The sequence below is a fragment of the Macaca mulatta genome, chromosome 11 (genome assembly GCF_049350105.2).
Source record: "Macaca mulatta isolate MMU2019108-1 chromosome 11, T2T-MMU8v2.0, whole genome shotgun sequence".
Taxonomy (NCBI): Eukaryota; Metazoa; Chordata; class Mammalia; order Primates; family Cercopithecidae; genus Macaca; species Macaca mulatta.
The window spans coordinates 91782571-91802552 of NC_133416.1; the positions used below are offsets into that span (position 1 = coordinate 91782571).

The window sequence follows — 19982 nt, forward strand, 5'->3', positions numbered from 1 at the left end:
AACAAAATGTAACTTTTTTTTGCTTCTTTTCTTCCACTCAGACTGAACAGCCTCCTTTCCACTTATTGAGTGCCAGACAAGACTTCTCATTTGCATAAATCCATCTTTAGATTTCAAAGGTTCAGCCAAGGTAGACTGTGGCTTTTACCCCTGTAAACACTGGGAGTTTCATGTTTTCTGGTGTGTGCATATATGAAATAGGGTAAACATTTGGCTAAAATGGGTGCCTCCTCCAAATCTACTAAACTCCAACACACTAAAACGTTTAATCTGTGATTAGAGCAGTTTGTTTGTGCCAAGTAAAAGGAGCCTAACCTAAAGTCTCCTTCCATTCCAACAAAGGAATTGTTTTTAAAACAATGATGAGATTTTAAGAGATGCCACTATTCAAAAACAAATCAGGGTCTGTGGGGCACCAAAAGAATGGATTTGAATCAAAATCCAAGTTTAAGCTGGCTTTGGAAAATCATTTTAAAGAAGGTCTTTTGAACTTTACTTTAAATCCAGTGATAGATCCATCAATAGCATTAAGAGGGTAACCCTTATTCTTTATATATCGAAGGCCAATATCAACCACAGACCTACTATATTGAAAAGATACAATGGAGCCTATCTACCAGCATTCTTTTAATTTCCTATGTGGATCTATGACTTTCAAATTAGAGGCAGTCATACAGAAACGATAGGCAAATTAATACTATTAATATTAGATAATCTGTGAATGCCTCTCTAAACTGACTTGCTTCACCTTTCTTGTATTTACTGAAAAGAGAACAACACCAAAATGAAGTAACTCCAAATTGTTTGGTGGTTTTCAATATCAGAAAAGGTCCACTAATATGAAGAACCATTGCTGAATATTCAAGACACATTCAAATGTCAGGTAACGATATTTTATTTGGCAATGCTATATTCTTATTGTGATCCAAATTGCATGAACAATGATATCTGTTAAAATTACAAGGAATTATTTTGTCTATGTTTTGACAAATCTCCTACATGTTTCCTGTGTGTAGCTATGAGATGAAGCCATAAAATTTAGGGGATTGCAGCATTCGAAGAAAATAACACTGCCACACAATTTCGATTCTAAATGAAAATTCAGTTGATATTTTCAGTATTTTAAGATAAAATATTAATAAGTATTCAGTCGATCTTCTACTTATCAATAATAAATATAACACATGTTAGTATATATTTCATAATACATTACTCAAACAAACCAAGTTTTCCTAACTTGCTACACTGAGGAGACATTACATACGGCTTTATCTCTAAAATGTACCAAGGAGCTACAGAGCAATGGAACCTGATGTGAAGAAACTTGTTTCACAACATAGTAAAGCCTCCCGACAAGCCAGGTAGTACTAAAGCTCAATAGTTCATTGGAACGTTCTGCTAGGTGAATCTACTCCATTCCTGCCTCACAGGTTGGGAGTAATTTTTACTATTTGCCATGGATTATTTGTTTGTACAGAAAAGTAGTTACAGCCTTGATAAACCGTCACTAGAAGAGCAGTGTTTGGAGCATTTCTTTCTCAACATCTTTTTTTTTTTTTTTTTTTAGAGACAGGGTGGCAAAGACATGGATGGAGCTGGAAGCCATTATCCTCAGCAAACTAATGCAAGAACAGAAAGTCAAACACCACATGTTCTCGCTTACAAGTGGGAGCTAAACAATGAGAACACATGGACACACTGTAGGGAACAACACACACTGGGGCTTGTTGGAGGGTGGGAGATGGGAGGAGGGAGAACAACAGGAAGAATAGCTAATGGATGCTGGGCTTAATACTTAGGTGATGGACTGATCTGTGTGGCGAACAACCATGGCACACGTTTACCTATGTAACAAACCTGCACATCCTACACACGTACCTAGTACGTAAAAGTTTAAATAAATAAATAAAAGACAGGGTCTCACTCTGTCAACCAGGCTGGGGTACAGTAGTGCGATCATAACTCACTGGAGCCTTGAATTCCTGGGCTCAAGCAATCCTCTTGCCTCGGCATCCTCAGTAGCATGACTACAGGTGCAGGCCACTACACCCAGCTAATTTTTTAAAATTTATTTGTAGAGGTGAGGAGTCTTGCTATGTTATTTGAACTGGTCTCCAACTCCTGACATCTGGCGATACTCCCAATTCAGCCTCCCAAAGCGCTGGGATTACAGCTGTAAGCCATTGCACCCAGCCCTCAAAACATAAGTTTTATCTTACATAAGAGAGAAGGATCAATAGCAGGCAGTGCTTCAAGCCATTATATATTTTTATCTTGCTACTTACTAGTTTATGGCATTTCTATCTGAAAATTAGTGTCCCCATTAAAGAAGGAAATGTCATAAATAAATAAGTTTAGTATTGTCAATCTTCTCTGCTATGAAAGAGCAAGCCAAATCACCTTACTAGGGGAGTATGGACAGAATCATGTTCACAGACAATGCCTGTGGATAAAACCTTTTGTTTTTCTGCTCTCCTAAGACAAAAGAGAAGAAACTTTAGTTCTGCACAGGTTTTGAAGCAATTCAAGTAAAGTACCTCACTAGTTAAGGTCTGAGACATGTGAGTAATATCTGAATTACTATGTAAGGTTATTTAGAATAATATTAATAAATTAAAGGAATAAAATCAATAAACTACTCTCAAATTTTTCAATAAAATCTCTGCTCTCCAACAAATGCTAGTCTTTTGCTATTTCAAACATTTTATTCTTTTGCTTTATAAAAATTATTAATAAATTAATGATGATGAAAGCAGATAGAGAGCGCTCATTCTTTAACCAATAATTTTCCCCAAATAAATATGCAAAAATTCTGTATATAAAAAGACAGAGTTAGAAGCAATAATATTTCTTGAATGGCGACACATTTCTCCAGTAGAAATAAGTAAGTAACATAATAATGGGGGAACAATTGATCCCTTTTTTATACCACCAAAAATATGCCATGTGAAAAGCCAAAAACACACAAAAAAACTGATACCACACACCTCTCGGCAAATTTGCTGTCTATATTATTAGCTAGGGCTTTAATTTAAAGCCAGGAAAAATGTTTTCATTCTAAACTAGAGGCAGTCCTCATTTTCTGTTCTTTTGGGACCCTGGCCTTAGTTGTCTACAGCTTATGGCTCACTTCTGAGAGAATAATGAAATAAACATACGTAAGCATCAGTCAATTTTTTAAAAACTTAACCTTCAATTCCAGAATCTGTAAAACTAGAGGAATTTTGAAACTGGGCAGGAATTTTTGACCCCTATAGCACTCTAGGAAGTGAAAGAAAGAGAAAATACCTCACACAAGATGCAAAATACAATGGGAATATTCGTGAGGATAATGGTCTCTGAATTGTCTGTGCTAATTATAATTGCTTCACTCATATAATTTTTGTCTTATTCTGTCTCTGGGGAGCACATCCAATTTGCACATGGAACACCCACATGGTAAAGAGTTGCAGTTGTATAAGGATATTTTTATTTTTTATTTTTTCAAGCTCCATAGCAGAGTCTGATACTCTCCACCATCACCCCTCTATATTGGAATCACCATGTGTGAGATCCTTATCGTAAGCCTGGAAGGAACCATTTTGCCCTAGACCTCTATGATAGTTTCTCTCTCTCTCTCTCTTTTTTTTTTTTTTTTTTTTTTTTTTTTTTTTTTTTTTTTTTTTTTTGAGACGGAGTCTCGCTCTGTCGCCCAGGCTAGAGTGCAGTGGCCGGATCTCAGCTCACTGCAAGCTCCGCCTCCCGGGTTTACGCCGTTCTCCTGCCTCAGCCTTCCGAGTAGCTGGGACTACAGGAGCCCGCCACCTCGCCCGGCTAGTTTTTTGTATTTTTTAGTAGAGAGGGGGTTTCACCGGATTAGCCAGGATGGTCTCGATCTCCTGACCTTGTGATCCGCCCATCTCGGCCTCCCAAAGTGCTGGGATTACAGGCTTGAGCCACCGCGCCCGGCTCTCTCTCTTTTTTCTTTTTTTTTTTTAACTTTTATTTTAAGTTCAGGGTTCCAAGTGCAGGTTTGTTACATAGGTAAACTTGTGTCATGGGTGTTTGTTGTACAAATTATTTCAATATCCAGGTATTAAGCCTAGTACCCATTAGTTATTTTTCCTAATCCTCTCCCTCTTCCCACCCTCTACTCTCTGAAACGCCCCAGTGTGTGATGTTCCCTGCTATGTGTCCATGTATTCTCATCATTTAACTCCCACCTTTAAGTGAGAACAGGTGATATTTGGTTTTCTGTTCTCTTCTAAAGAAGTGAGGTAGCCAGCTTTTAGAAAATGCCTTTAATTCTTCTTGGACATAGTACAGTATGTTAAACAGTTATAAAGCCTTAATTTAAAAAAGGAACAATAATAATAATTCATAAAAAACCCCAATTCACATTTTTCTCCCTCTTCTCACAACTATTACACTTCAAATACTATGTGTAAAACAAACTTTGCATAGAATACACTAATCAAAATGGTTCCTTTATTCCTTTCTTCTTACTGGGACATAATTAGAGTGACTTGCTACCTCTCTTTCATTTTTCAGCCTTTACATAAAAACATGTTACACAACACACATTCAGCACACATTTTCAGCCCACAAAATTTCAAAACTGCACACTGAGCCCTTTATTATCAAAGATGTCATGTTTCTATTAAAAACAACCACAATAATAAAACACTACTAGTGTTATAGTCTGAAAGTTTGTGAACCCCCAAAATTTATATGTTGGAATTCTAACACCTAAGGTAATGCTATTGGGAGGTGGGGCCTTTGGGAGGTAATTAGGTCATGGGGGTAGAGATCTCATGAATAGAATTAGTGCCTTTATGTATCAGACTCCAGGAAACTTGTTATCCCCTTCAGCCATGTGAGGACATGGCAAAATGATGGCTATCCATGAAGCAGGAAACAGGTTCTCACCAGACAGGGACTTTGCCAGTGCATTGATGTTGAACTTCCCAGCCTCCAGAACTATGATAATTACATTTCTGTTGTTTATCAGCTACTCAGGCTATGGTATTTTGTTGCAGCAGTCTGAATGGACTAAGACAACTAGTACATCGTGTGAGATTTGCTCAGTGCTGGCATTGCAAAGAAGATTAAGACATTTATAAAATTTTGAACTAAATCCAGGTTTATTTCTTTCCAAATGTTATCTGCATCATAAACTGAGATAGAGGTGAATTTTAACCTTTTAACAGGGCACTCACAGTCTTTCAACATCAGGACCTGAGGCAGCTTCTCTCCTGTTGTCCCCTTCACTCCTGATCTCTGACTGTCATCTGGCCTATGTAGCCCAAGACTCCCTAAACACGCGTTCCCAGTGCAACTCTTGTCCCAAAATATCCTCCCTTCTCTGTTTTAAAATGATTGACTTGTATTTTTACATCTCTGCTCAAATATTACATACTTTGAGGGGAAACGCCTGATTCCCAACAGGAAAAGTTAATGGCACTGTTTAAGGTACCATATAAAACTCTGATGATAACATTCATTGTATTGTATGCTGTAATGTAATATCTATTTACAGGTCTGTCTTTTTCAACACACTGTAAATGACTTGGGGCTATGTTCTTTTCACCTTTTTAAACATACTGTCTGCTTAAAGGGTTTTATCTATTTGAATGAATGAATCAATCAACAAGGTCTGCTATACTGTCACCTTGCTAAAACACCTGTGGTTTCCATGAGGACAAAGCTATATCTCTTTTGTTCATCAACATTTATCCTATCCGAGAGCACTTTATCTATGAGAAAACATTGATACACTAATATATAAACAAATTACTTATAACTGTTTTTAATTTTTATATGATTTTAAGAATATTCTTCAATTATAGTTTTTATTTTTCTCACTTCAAAAATATACATACATTTTCATATCTTTTTAAAATGTAATTTGTATCTATTTCTTACATGTTTGCATCATAACTACCATATAGAAAAATCTTAACATTTTATGTTAGCCTGTACATGCAGAGGAGTTCTAATAAAAGTTAATAGAATGAGAGATAAAAACAATATACAAGTGAGGTAGTGACAAATATTGTCAGTTTAAAATAAGTATTTCATATTCTGCTTTTCATATCTCCAGAAGGGAAGAATGTATTTCCTCAAAGCTAGCAATTCTCAAAAGTAAGTATGTTAAATGTTTCAACAAATAACTGGCACAGAATTCTTGCTTAAAATCTCTCACTTCAAGTATACCCTGCCCAGACTTCATTCCAAGCAAAGCAGAAATTACTCCTTAAATTGGATTCCTGAAGATAGTGAAAAAAGAACAATCAGACAGCCACAAACAGGTTCTGGTTATCCTTTGCTATCAAGAAGACAAGCTAAAGTTTTTCAAACACTTGAAGCTATTTTATTTAGTGGTATCTTTGGCTAAGCTTATTGTTTTTTACATTCATTTTTACAACTTGCAAATCTTCTTAGTGAGAAAACTACCCACATCCCTCATAATCTGTGACGTAAAGAAAATAGACTACTGGGACATAATGTGCTGCAATGTTACTTAACATTTTCTCTTCATGTCAGAACACTCTAAACTTTAATTATCAAACACAATGAAAGAAACAAACAAACAATAATCTTTTTTTTTCCTTTGAGACGGAGTTTCGCTCTTGTTGCCCAGGCTAGAATGCAATGGCATACAACATGGTCTCGGCTCACTGCAACCTCCGGCTCCTGGGTTCAAGGGATTCTCATGCCTCAGCCTCCTCAGTAGGTGGGATTACAGGGGCATGCCACCATGCCCAGCTGATTTTTTATATTTTTCATAGAGACAGGGTTTCTCCATGTTGGTCAGGCTGGCCTTGAACTCTTGACCTCAGGTGATCTGCCCTCTTCGGACTCCCAAAGTGCTAGGATTTCAGGCGTGAGCCACCGCGCCAAGCCAATAATCTCAAACAGTTGATTTTGTGTATCAACTATGGGTCTGGTTAATGTCCTTTTACAACAGCTAAATAAAATTATAATGTTTCTGATAATTGTTCGGGAAATTGTGACCTAATTATAAATGACCTTTTCTTCTAGAATTTTGCTTTCATTTAACAGAATGCAAGTTGTAGACATTCTGGCTACTTCTAGTTATATGTGTTATGGTAAAAAGGTGATAGTTGCCTTTAACTCAATTATGGCACAAATTCATCTGTATGGGCTAATACTGCAGAATCTGGCAATTTAAGTAGTGTAGAGAGAACCTACTATTTTATGTGTTAAAGGTATCAAAATCTCCCAAATAAAATAGACCTGTATGGAATTATTAATCACTTAGTGCTTCAACAAAATAATGTGATTTTGAGCAATTAAAGGTCTGGAGAAGGAAAAAATATATGTATATTCAAACAGCCGCCTGCTTCTGTCAGTAGGTAAAGTCAAGATGATAACAGCCTTCAGAATTTTAAGTTATATAATTTGTCTTACTCTATGGGAATGCTCAAAATATAGTCTAAAAACTTTCCTAATAGTTCCCATGAGTAAGAATATAACTAAAAAATTTAAGATGTTTTCTCTGTGCTTTATATAAAAGCATGACTACTAAAGCTGAATTGGGTTTTACTAAACAAATGGTATACCAGGCACTCTTCTTATTTTCTAGTTGTTTGTTTCTATTTGTTTTCATCTCCCTTCTTTTTTCCACCATTTCTAAATACTAGTTTCTTCCATTTTCTTAATACTAGTCTTCAAAATTTTTCTATTCTTTTTCCCTAGAGACAGCTCAATGAAAACCATTGCAAAGGAAAGCAGTTATCAAACTGCTGACATGTTCTGCCTTCCACTTTATCACCTAGCAGTCTTCAGCTACTTGGAGAAGTTTTACTATATGCACTATTTCTATTGTACCTTTGTTTTCTATTCAGAATGCCCATCCCTCCTTCACTTATATTGATTGCTAGACTATGTAGTTCTTATGAAGGCAAAAATTAGGATAAATAGGAAGAATCACTGTCTTTATCTTTCATGTATTTAAAATTATCTTTTAGGTTTTTGTGGTTGGCTTGTTACAGGTTGTTGTACATACCAGTACTTCAGGGACCAAAGTGAGGGTGGATTATCTGGAAGTGTATAACCTCATATATATGTATTTAGGATTTTAATATATTATATATATATATTTTGATATTTTATATATATGTATATAGATAAATATATAAAGGAGAGAGAGGGAGAGAGAATCTGCAAAGTCAGGAGATAAGACTTTATGAGGCAGCTGTATTGAGCAGTTGAGGCACAAACACAAAAACTATGTCAACCAGAACAGAGTAGACATATTATAGAGGACTCTAGAAAAGTGATTCTTCTCCATAATGCTCTACATTTTTTATAAGGAGATAAGACAGCTTTCATCTAGGCTACTATATTGCAATAAGAACTTCCTGATCTAGGAAGTGGCTTTTTAGGAAAGATAACTCTGGAGTTAAGTGGTAGGTATCATTTTATTCCCATGCTGAGTTAACTCAGTCTTTTAAGGCCAGCTCTTGCTAAGCCAGAGCCAACTTACCCCAACCACCTGTGTGCAGGTTGTCCTCACACTCTCTACTCATAGGAAAAGGCAGATTCAGCCTTGATAGCACAGACAGAGCCTGCGCCATATCTGGCCCTGTCAAGAAGACTGGTGCCTTGTTTTCATGACTCCTTCCTAGTTCTACTGTTCATGCTTCTAAAATAAATAGGACTTGATCACACACACACACACACACGCGCACACACACAAATAGTTTAAGGGAATTTGAATGATTCTCCAGGAACATCTAAATTGTGAGATTAATTTTAGCTGTAGTAATCACAACAAATCAAAATAGTTTGAGAGCAATCTTGATATACCTAGGGGGTTATACCAAGTGATATATTAAAAGGGAAAAAAAATAAGCCTTATTTCTAATACTAAATTTTACAAAGCTGAAGACAGAGTAATATATAAGGACCCTAGAGGTTTCCCCTGATGGGTTTCTTCATATAAAACTGAATTATATCTAAAGAATAAAGACAAAGCTATCTCACTTAAATAAACTCAAGCATCATTCCTTGACATTGCTGCAAGATCATTGCCACAAAGGAGGGTGTACATGGGGAGAGTATCAAGATTGCTCAAGAAAATTATATCATATTTAATGATTATCATTTCTAAAAAATGAAATAGAAAAAAATGAAAAACCATCTAGAATTTTAAGAAAAATAAGTATTTTTTCACTAGCAAATTTGAAATTTCACTTCAAATATAGTACATATAAATTGCTTAATAACTGAAACTTTTCTTCTACATTTCAATTTTTTACATGTTCAGGATTTTAATTACATATTTAACTTCAATTGAATATGTTATAACCAAAAAATAGAAAAAAGTTTAAAGAGGGATAAAAATAGGCTTCATTAAGGATTTAATATGAAGGGTGTTCATAATTAGATAAAATATATTCAATTTTAGATTTAGATCAATATTACTTATGCTCCTTTGATGGCTGCGACCAAATCAATTTATCCATTTCCTATATTCAAAAGTGATCCAATACTTATTATTCACCAAATAATTAAGGAGTCAGGACTACTCTGGGCGCTCAGTCTATAGCACCACACAAAACAGACAAAAAAGTCCCTGCCCTCATGAAACTTTTAGTTTATTTGTTTGTTTTGAGGAGACAGAAAATAAAAATAAGCATGTAGCATATTAGCCAAAGATCATTCATAATGGGGTAAGAAAGCTGTAAAGAATATAAAGAATGAGTAAATTTATAATTGTAGATAGAAAAGCCAAGGAAGACTTCAAAGACATGGAAGACTTTTAAGCAAAAGCCTGAATGAAGCGCGAAAGTCCACATGTATCTGGGAGAAGAGCAAGCTTCTCAAGCAGAGGGAACAGCATGTGCAAAGCTTTTGTTCATAATATCCAATAACAGCAATCAGGTCAGGATGGCAGACTAAGATGACCTGTCAGGAAGAAAAGCATACAGTGAATTCAGAGAAAGAGCAAGGTTTACTATCTCACAGGGCTTTTAATGCCTTGTAAAGGCTGTGACTTTACTTGGAGACAGCTGAAAAGATCTTGAGGGTTTTGAGCAGAAGAGTGAAAAGATCTGACTTATATTTTTCAATTATCACTTTGGTTTATCACAGGCTGAGGGTGGCAGAAGAAAGGAGTCAAATTAGGAGGCTATTGAAATAGAAATAATTCCGGTGAAATAAAATCATAGCTTGGACCATGGTGAAGGGTGGTGAGATACAGTTGGAAGATGGAGCTAAAAGAATTCTCTGATTGACGAGAGTGTTAAATAAAGAGAGGAGAAAAGGACAACACCAAGTATTTGGGCTTGAGCAAATGAGTTCAATAATTTAATTATCATTGACCAAGGTAAAATCTTCAGCACGGCACAAAATAAGCAATTAATATAAATGGAGGAGGGATGAGTGTTCTAAACAAGAAACAGAGATACAATAGAAACAGTGGATATAAGACTCCTCCAAGTAGTTAAAGACTGCTAGGTGGTAAAGTGGAAGGCAGAATATGTGAGCAGATGAAGCACGCAGAAGTCAGTTTACAGGTTCTTGTAGGACATCCTAAGCTACAACTGTCTTGTGTCAGTTAGGAAAGAGAGGCAAAGATAACAATTTATAATATATCACATACATATGTTATATACATTATCATAAATTCTTGACTCTGCCCCTCTTACCCGAATAATAAAAAAATTCAGATATTCAAAGAGAGAAAAAGAATAAAGAACAAAACACTGAGCACTGAGAGAGAGAGAGAAAGAGAGAGAGAAAATATATAGAGAGAGACTTCATTATGTTTGAGTTTCTCATTCAAGAACCCCTAATGTCAGTGCCACCACTTTATTCCCACATATTAATCACAGAAGTCAAACATTCCCCCTTTTGTATAAATTTGGACTGGATTCCTATCTTTTGCTACAAAAAGTTATAACTAATTTTATCAACTTATATGCTGATGAATAATATTCATCCATTGATAGGGAGTTTTCAGTAGTAAACCAAACTCTTCTTCAATATATAATTAGTATTAAGCTCACATCTCAGCCCTAACTCCAGTTTAAGTATTTTTCTGTCATTCAGCTGGCCCTATTTCATGTTATGATTTTATTGTCACATTCTGATCTGTATTTTATACTCTCCCATACTATTCTGTATATAACTCCTAGCTAGTTAATTCTTCCTCTGCAATTGTTCAAATTTAGCCTTTAAATTGCAGTCGTTTGTATCTCTCAGTAACCGCAGCTATTTTTATTCTTCATACCTACCAAAACATTTCTAAGGAAGTTCACTCTTCTCCATTAGATACTCAGAAAATTCTCCTTTTACGGTTCAGGAATGCCATATTCCGGCCGTGTGGTAGTGTGTGTGTGTGTGTGTGCGCGCGCATGTGGATACATTTGCACACTCACGAGCATGTTTTTAGACTAACGATGTATATAAATGTGTATGTACAAAATAAAGAATAATTACAAACACCTATGTAACTGCTATGCAGGTTAAGAAATGGAGCATTGCCATTATTTTAGAAGTCCTTCTGTCCTCTGCCTCATGTGCCTGCAGTAAAGCACATCTCGCTTTCTCTTGCCCCCACAGGTGACTATTATCTGACTTTTGGGATAATCAGTTCACTTTTTAATATCTATTATCTATTTATGTCCTTAAATAATATAATTACTAGCTTTGCACCTATATCTAGCTTACTTTTGCCTGTAAGTTATATTCATATTGATGTATACGGCAATAATTTATTTTCACAGATGTATAACATGCCATTTTAACACTACTGCACTTATTTATGCACTCTCCTGCAATAAGGTTCATAATTAGCATAAATATTATAACCCTAGGGATGAAGATTTTCTTGGAGAACAACTTCATTATTCAAATAATATTCTATAGTATGGTGTCCCAAAATACCTTCTGTAATGTTAAGGAAATGAATTGTTAAACAGATTTCTTTACACTCTAACTTCTAGAATGGTTACATATTCTAAAGATAATTTGAATCAACATAAGGGATATATTATGCAATGTGTTTACCGAACAAAATTTAACTAGTGTAAACCTTGTTCAAAGAACGTTTCTTAAGAAATATGTTTCAAAGAAAATACTTTGACAGACAGTACTCAAGGGTTACTTCCTATATCAAATATTCCTTCTCTTCCAGTCTCTCCCTCAGTCTCATCAGCCTACAGTTTTGCCCTTAATAATTTCATTCCCATGTATGTGTGTGCCATAAAGTGCCATGGATTTCTTTTTCGTTTGGAGGAGGTGGTTTTCTCTGGATGTCCATATGCCCTTTTGCACCCTATTCATACCCTCTTACCGTTTCTGAGAAAACTATCAGTTTGATGCCTCTCTTCATTATGCCCTTCTGCCAATTCCACCTTTGTGTTTTCATTTATTCCTGGACTCACAGCTGAGATTGGGACTACAGTAGTAATATAGTCAGTCAATAACATGGATTGCATACATAATGACCAAACTCAAGATTTTTCAAGATCTGTTATAAAACTCAGCATCTTCCACTGTCAGAGGCTATGAGAATTTGAATAAAGCATTTGAAAATTACATTTCAATCCAAGTCTGTTTCTCCTATAGTGACTATCTTATCATTTTTACACTGAATTATAAATTGAATGCAATATATTTTACAGAAGGTCCCTGCTTGAAACCCAGTAACATTCAATTAAGAATCAGTTAGCTTTTAGCAGCTCAATTTAATTTTTTATGCCATTTGAAGGGCTGAAGATGTAAAGACCTGTATCCTCATTTTTAGGAACAGACCTGAATTTCTTCAGAACATGTCAGAACCCTTCTGCATCTTTAAACTTTGATGCGTGCTCACTGTCATCCATTTTTCTGAGCTAGCAGTGCAACATTTTCTCGTTCTGTGTGTGGCTGCCACCTTTACAGGGTAAACAGTGTCTCCTATGATAAAGTGACTATGTCACTCTAGGCTCCCTTGACATACATTAGGACACATACTCTCCCACTCCTACAGTGGCATTGAGAACTCTGATAACGGTAAACAAAAATTATATTTTACTTGCTGGCTAACAAGAACTTTGGCTTTTTCGATGAGTTTTTCAGCCTGAGGCACAAACACACACAAATGATTTTGTGAGAGCTTATAGATTAAAATCACTGCTTTAAGCCTAAAACTAATTTTTCCACATTTTCCCAACGTGTCTTAAAAATCAATAGAGGAGAGGCCGGGCGCGGTGGCTCAAGCCTGTAATCCCAGCACTTTGGGAGGCCGAGACGGGCGGATCACGAGGTCAGGAGATCGAGACCATCCTGGCTAACACAATGAAACCCCGTCTCCACTAAAAATACAAAAAAAATTAGCCGGGCGTGGTGGCGGCGCCTGTAGTCCCAGCTACTCGGGAGGCTGAGGCAGGAGAATGGCGGGAACCCGGGAGGCGGAGCTTGCAGTGAGCCGAGATCGCGCCACTGCACTCCAGCCTGGGCGACAGAGCGAGACTCCGCCTCAAAAAAAAAAAAAAAAAAAAAAAATCAATAGAGGAGAGTAATTTAAGAGAAATTATAGAAAGGCATGTCATAAGACATTCTTAAAGAACCTAACTTACTTTCATTTTAAGTTAAAATTATATGCAAACAAGTGTTTTTTGCCTAATGGTTTCCTAGACCCTGACAAAAACCCTGTTGCTTTATGCAGGGGAATTCAACCATGTTCAAAGATGGCATAAGGATTTAAACCAGAACATCGATTTTTATGATGATTAACTCTAAGGAATTTCTTCTTAATCTCATGATCACTGCATAGGAAGTAGCCATAACAAGGACCTTCTGGCATGAAAGAAGATGAGATAAACTCTCACTAATTTGAACTATTCTCATTAAATGTAAAACTAGTATGAAAGTACTAAAGAATGCACAAATAAGGGTGTGTACAATCTCTGGCATAGTATGATGACGGTATTAGCTATGATAGTGGTGTTAATGGTGGTTGTGACAGTATTTGTTAAATTCAACAGTCTGAGAGGAAATGAGAAAATAAATTTTTGCCTAATTTGGAGATTCAGGATTGGTAGAGAAGAAGATATAATGTCAATTAGTTTAATCATCTTTAAGTAAGCTAAATTAAAAAATAAAAAAAATTGTTTGAATGCAGTTTTCACTGTACATGGGTAGATATCATGCTACCCTGATTTTTGGGCTCCCTAGAATTTGTCATATTCATGTTAATAGAAATCTAACTGCGTATAGCAGACAAAAAATACAAACACAAATAAGCGGGGTTTAAATGTAGCACATCAGACTTAGCTAGAAACTCTGTTGTGGAGAATAAAGATAAATTATTAATATCAAAAAATAAAATCCTGATAATCTTGACACTAAAAAATAATCATAATTAAAAAGTGGCACAAAAACGTGGAAAGTATGTAAAAACAGTAACAAAAATGTTTTAAATAAATGAAGTGCAAAGAAGCAAACAATTCATAGGAAATATATATGTTATTTTTGAAACTTGCTTTATTTGAACTTTACTGAGGTGCAATTTACATACAATAAAATATACACATGTTAAGTGTACAGTATGATCAGGTTTAAAGTTTGTATTCACCGACATATCCACCGTAATCAAGATAAAGATCATTAGCGTCACACCAAAAAGGTCCCTTGTGACTCCCTTGCTGTCAACTGAACGCACTGCTCTCCTTGAGAAGCCAGTGATCTGCTTTATGTGGTTAGATATTAATTTTGCCTTCCCTAGAATTTCATATAAATAGAGCCATAATAAGTATTCTTTGTATCTGGCTTCTTTTGTTCAGCATAATAGTTTTCAGATTCAGTTGGCTGTTGCATGAGTCAGTCGTTTGTTCCTTTTTATTGCTGATTAGTATTCCAATATATGTCTACATCATAAGTTGTTTATTCATTCACTGGTGATGGACATTTGTATGGTGTCCAGTCTTTGGCTAATATGAATAAAACTGTTATGAACGTTGATATACAATTACAGGACATGTGTTGGCATTTTTAAGTAAATGAGGCAATGCAATTCTATTTCTGGACTCAGTATTGTGTTCAATTGGTCCATTCATCTGTCTTTTATGCTACACCATACTGTCTTGATTCCTGTAGCTTTATAGTAAGTCACAACATCAAGTAATGTAAGTCCTTCAACTATGTTCTTTTTTAAAATTGTTTTGACTATTATAGGCCTCTGCATATTCTTCTATATCTATGAAACAGATTCTTAAACCTCTCCCAAACCTGATAGAAAAACAGGAAAAAAAAAAAAAAAACCCAAAACAGAAAAAACCTATTGGATTTTGAGTAGAAATGTATTGGAACTATAGATTAATTTGAAATAAATCATTAGAGCAATACTGAATCTTTTAATACATAAACATGATGTATCATTCCATCCATTTGGTTCTTTAACTTCTTTAACTTTTGTGATTTTCTGTATAATCTTGTGCTAAATTTATCTCTAAGTATTTTATGCTTTGAATGTTATCGTAAATAGTCCATATGAATTTATCTTCCATTTTTAAATTGTTGTGTACATGTACAATTACATTTTATATATTGATCTTTTATCCTCTCATCTTATCAATACCTAGTAGCTATTTGAGACGTTCTTTAGAATTCTCTACATATATAATTGAATTAGTTTTCACACTGCTGATAAAGACATACCCAGGGCTGCTGATAAAGACACGCTTTCTTCATGATAAAGACGTAAAGAAAGAGATTTAATGGACTCACAGTTCCAAGTGGCTGGGGAAGCCTCACGATCATGGCGGAAGTAGAAAGACATGTCTCATATAGCGGCAGACAAGAGAGGAAACTTGTGCAGGGAAACTCCTATTTTTAAGACCATTAGATCTCAGGAGACTCATTCACTGTCAGGAGCACAGTGCAAGAAAAACCTGCCCCCATAACCCAATCACCTCCCACCGGGTTCCTCCCATAACACGCGGGAATTGTGGGAGTTACAATTCAAGGTAAGATTTGGGTGGAGATACGGCCAAACCATATCAATAATCATCTTGTCTGCTGATTTATCTGCTTTTTGTGTATTTTTATTGCCTTATTATACTTAGTAGACTTGCAGATAAAATATTAAATAGTAAATAGAGTGAGACAAATCTTGTTTTCCTGAGCTTTCTTAGGGGGATATCATTATCTGATGATAAGTTTCTCATAATGTCTTTTCAAAGTCTGAAAAAAATTATCTTCTATTACTCTTTTACTAAAAGTTTTCACCATAATGGAATTGTATTTTATAAATTCCTTTTTGGGCTTCTGTTTCCTACTTTGTGATGTTATTATAATAAATTTTATTAGCTGTTTTAATACATTTTAAAGCAACTTTTCATTTCTGGCATAAACTCTATTTGGATATAATGTTCTATTTGTATTTATAGGTGGGTCTTCTTTATAATATATTTGGATAATTTTTGCTTGTACATACCTGAAGGATATTGATATGCAGGCTTTTTAAAAATGTGTAAGAACTTTATAAAGTTTAAATGTCAAGTAATACTAGTATCATGAAATGAGTTGGGAAACACTTCTAATATTCTTTATTTTATGAACAATATTCTGGAATATTAAATGTTTGAGAGAATTCATCAATAAAGGCAGCTGGGTCTTAAATTTTTCTTTGCGAGATGGATTTTCAAATAAAATTGTAATTTATTTAGGCCTTTGTACTTTCTACATATTTTTGTGTTCATTTTGATAGTGTGTCTTTCATGGAATTTGTCTATCTGATAAAAGTTGTATAACTTATTGCTGTATACGTTGTAAAATGTACACATTTATTTGTGTTCTGATCTAACCCCACTCAAGATTTGCAATTTTAAAACTCAAGCACTCAAGGGAAATTTTTAAAAATTGCCTGAGTTTGTATGCTTGAAATAGCATACACCAGCAAATATCCATCTCGTGCCTCTCTGAACAATTTGTCCTAGGAATTTTCACAATAGTTTTGATAAATGGTTAATAATTTTCCTTGTAGAGAATTTACGTCTAAATAATATGATCATTTTATGCTAATTTTAGCAATAATATAAGTAATCTTTTAAGCAAATTATTATTTAGAATATATTTTTGTAAAGTATATTAAGAAACATTATTTGGAAGATCCTGAAGGAAGAGAAAACTATTATTTCACAATATCCGTAAGTAAAAGAATAAGTTGTACTGCTTTGAAAGTAAATTATAGGCAAGAGTCATTTTTGAAAGCATCAAAAAAGAGTTGATTAATATTTTTCAAAGACGGTGGGCAGCAGAATAGAAGGAAAATACCCAGTTATTAGACAAATATTTAGTTTATGGGATCCTATATTTTCTCACTGTTGAAACAGGAAATTTTTATTTTTTTATTTTTTTATTTTTATTTTTGAGACAGAGTCTCGCTCTGTCACCCATGTTTGAGTGCTGTAGCACAGTCTCAGCTCACTGCAACCTCTATCTCCCGGGTTTAAGCAATTCTTCTACCTCAGCCTCCTGAGTAACTGGGATTACAGGTGCGTGCCACCATGCCCAGCCAATTTTTGTATTTTTAGTAGAGACAGGGTTTTGCTTTGTTGGCCAGGCTGGTCTCCAACTCCTGACCTCAGGTGATCTGCCCACCTCTGCCTCCCAAAGTGCTGGGATTACAGGCGTAAGCCACAGAACCCAGCTGAAGCAGGACATTCTTTTTGTTTCATAGCAATACAACTACCTCAGAAATGAAAACTTCAATAACCAAAAGTCTTAAGAATTTTAATAATTCATCTTCAGGGTTCACACAAATCACATATTTTTTGAAATTATGTTATAACTTATCTTGTTGTTTAAAGAATAATGTTTCTCTCCAGGTAGGTTATAATTTCAGTTACAGAATAGGGATTAAAAGTAAGTTTATTGTCAAATACTGGCAACCCTATTCAGTAGAGTTTTGTGTTCGTAGACAATTCAGTTTCTTTAACTTTTCTCATCTGCAATTTGTGCATAAAAATTAGTCCTTCTTCCTGGCATAATACATGTAAACCAGAATCTGGCACATAATAAACACTAAATCTATTTTAAATAATAATAATGAGAATGACAGTAAGATTAGCTGTTGATTCTTCACTTTGTTTCTATTTTCTTCTTCTTCTTCTTTAGAGACATTGGAAACTATTGTTCTCTTAGGCCAAATTATGTCTATGGCCTCATTTGGTATGGCTCTTGACACAAGAATGGTTTTACATTTTTAGGGGGCCATAGGAAAAGAAACACAAAACAAAGAAGAAAATGCGGTAGAAACCTCATGGCCTGCAAAGCCTAAAATATTTATCACCTGGCCATTGAGAGAAAGGTAACTGACTCCTCGCTGAGTTATATGCAATTAATATATAGATTTAATTTTGTATTTAATAAATGCTTAGTTACTCTTAATTTGTCTACCTGAGAAAAAAAGTGAAAAGAATTCAGTAATCATACAATGCCCTCACATTTGCTTAATTGATTATCTTACTCGGGATAAATAAAAATAATAAAAGAAACTCAATTTAAGGACCATGTTTTGAACAATATGGGTAAAATTTGGTTTACATATAGTAGGCCTTCCTTTAAAATGGTTTTGTAATACTTTAAGCTAGATCATGTAAAGCAAAATAAATAATGGAATATTTCACAAATGGCCAAAAAATGGTCAATTTAAATGAAGAAAAGTTGAATAAAACCAGGAGAAAATTACTGGAATCTATTTTGGCAATTAATTGAAGTTACGGATATTATAATTAATTGATGACGGCTAAAACAGCATCTCTCCATTTCTGCTACTTTAGATGCTTTTTTTTTTTTTTTGAACGAGGAAGCTCTCATTTATTTCATATGAGGATGAAGAGGATTATGTGATCACAGGAATGTTGCATGTGGCATAATCCAAAGCTGGTTATCACTAGGCCCTCACTCTGCCAGGAGATCTCTCTGGAAGAAGCAGCCAGCTCACAGATGCCCCGGATGCCTCCGTGCCAATCATAAAAATGTCACGACCGTCCCTATCTTGCCAATCTGCCAGGACTCCAGGGGGAAAAAGCGGATAAGTATCTGGTCCTGGCCCAGGGCTAGCTCCTTGGTGAGAAACTCAAAGAAGTGGGCGCTGTAGCTGCGGTTGTCCTCGGCGGTGCCAACTACCCCGATGGAGGAGACGGACAGCTGCGCGCAGGGCTCGGTGGACCCGCTCAGCGCCATAGTCAGGCCTGGCCGCACCGTCACGTTCACACGGTCCGCAGGCTTGCCCAGGATGGAGGCAGCGGCAGCGCAGAGTCGTTTCTCCAGCCCCGCGGGCACTCGGTTGGCGGGCAAATTCGTGTCCAGCTCTACGAACGGCATGGCGGGCAGAGGAAGGAAAACTGCTTTAGATGCTTTTTAAAGGAAATAATGAATTTGAAAAACTAAACGCAGTTAATTAAGAATATTATTTAAACTTAGGCAAAATTCTATCATGGCCCCCAAGATTCCCAGTAGGTGGTGCACCTTCTCCCAGTTGCTCAATCAAACACTCATATAGGTATGGCTGTGAAGAGATTCTGCAAATATAACTAAGGTCCCAAATCAAATGAAAATTGGATAGGAGATTATCTAGTGGATCTGACCTAATCACCTAAGATCAACATCAGGAAATCAGAGATTCAACATGAGAGAGAGTCTATACAATAGCAATTCATTATTGGCTTTGAAGCTGGTGGGGTCATGTGACAAGGAATGTGGGTGTTAATTGGGAGCTACAGGATGGCTCTGGAGGAAACAAAAGCCTGTCCTACAACCACAAGGAACTCAATTATTCCAAAATTCTGAACGATGTTAGAAGCAGGTTCTTCCCCAGAGCCTCTTGCCTTGAACTCAGCTCATCTAACAATTTGATTTTAGCCAGGAAATTCCTGAGCAGAGTATCCAGTCATGCTATGTTTGGACTTCTTTCTCACAGAACTATGAGCTAATGGATATCATGTCAAGCTGCTGAAGTTGAGGTCATTCTTATTAAGCAA

The 19982-nt window shown here is 35.7% G+C and overlaps 1 pseudogene across 1 annotated transcript; it reads right to left on the minus strand.

Moving 5' to 3' along the window:
* Positions 1–18783: 18783 nt before the first annotated feature.
* Positions 18784–19351, minus strand: LOC144332702 (D-dopachrome decarboxylase pseudogene; annotated as a pseudogene). Its single transcript, XR_013400685.1, has one exon. The product of XR_013400685.1 is annotated as a D-dopachrome decarboxylase pseudogene (transcript).
* Between the last annotated feature and the right edge of the window lie 631 nt (positions 19352–19982).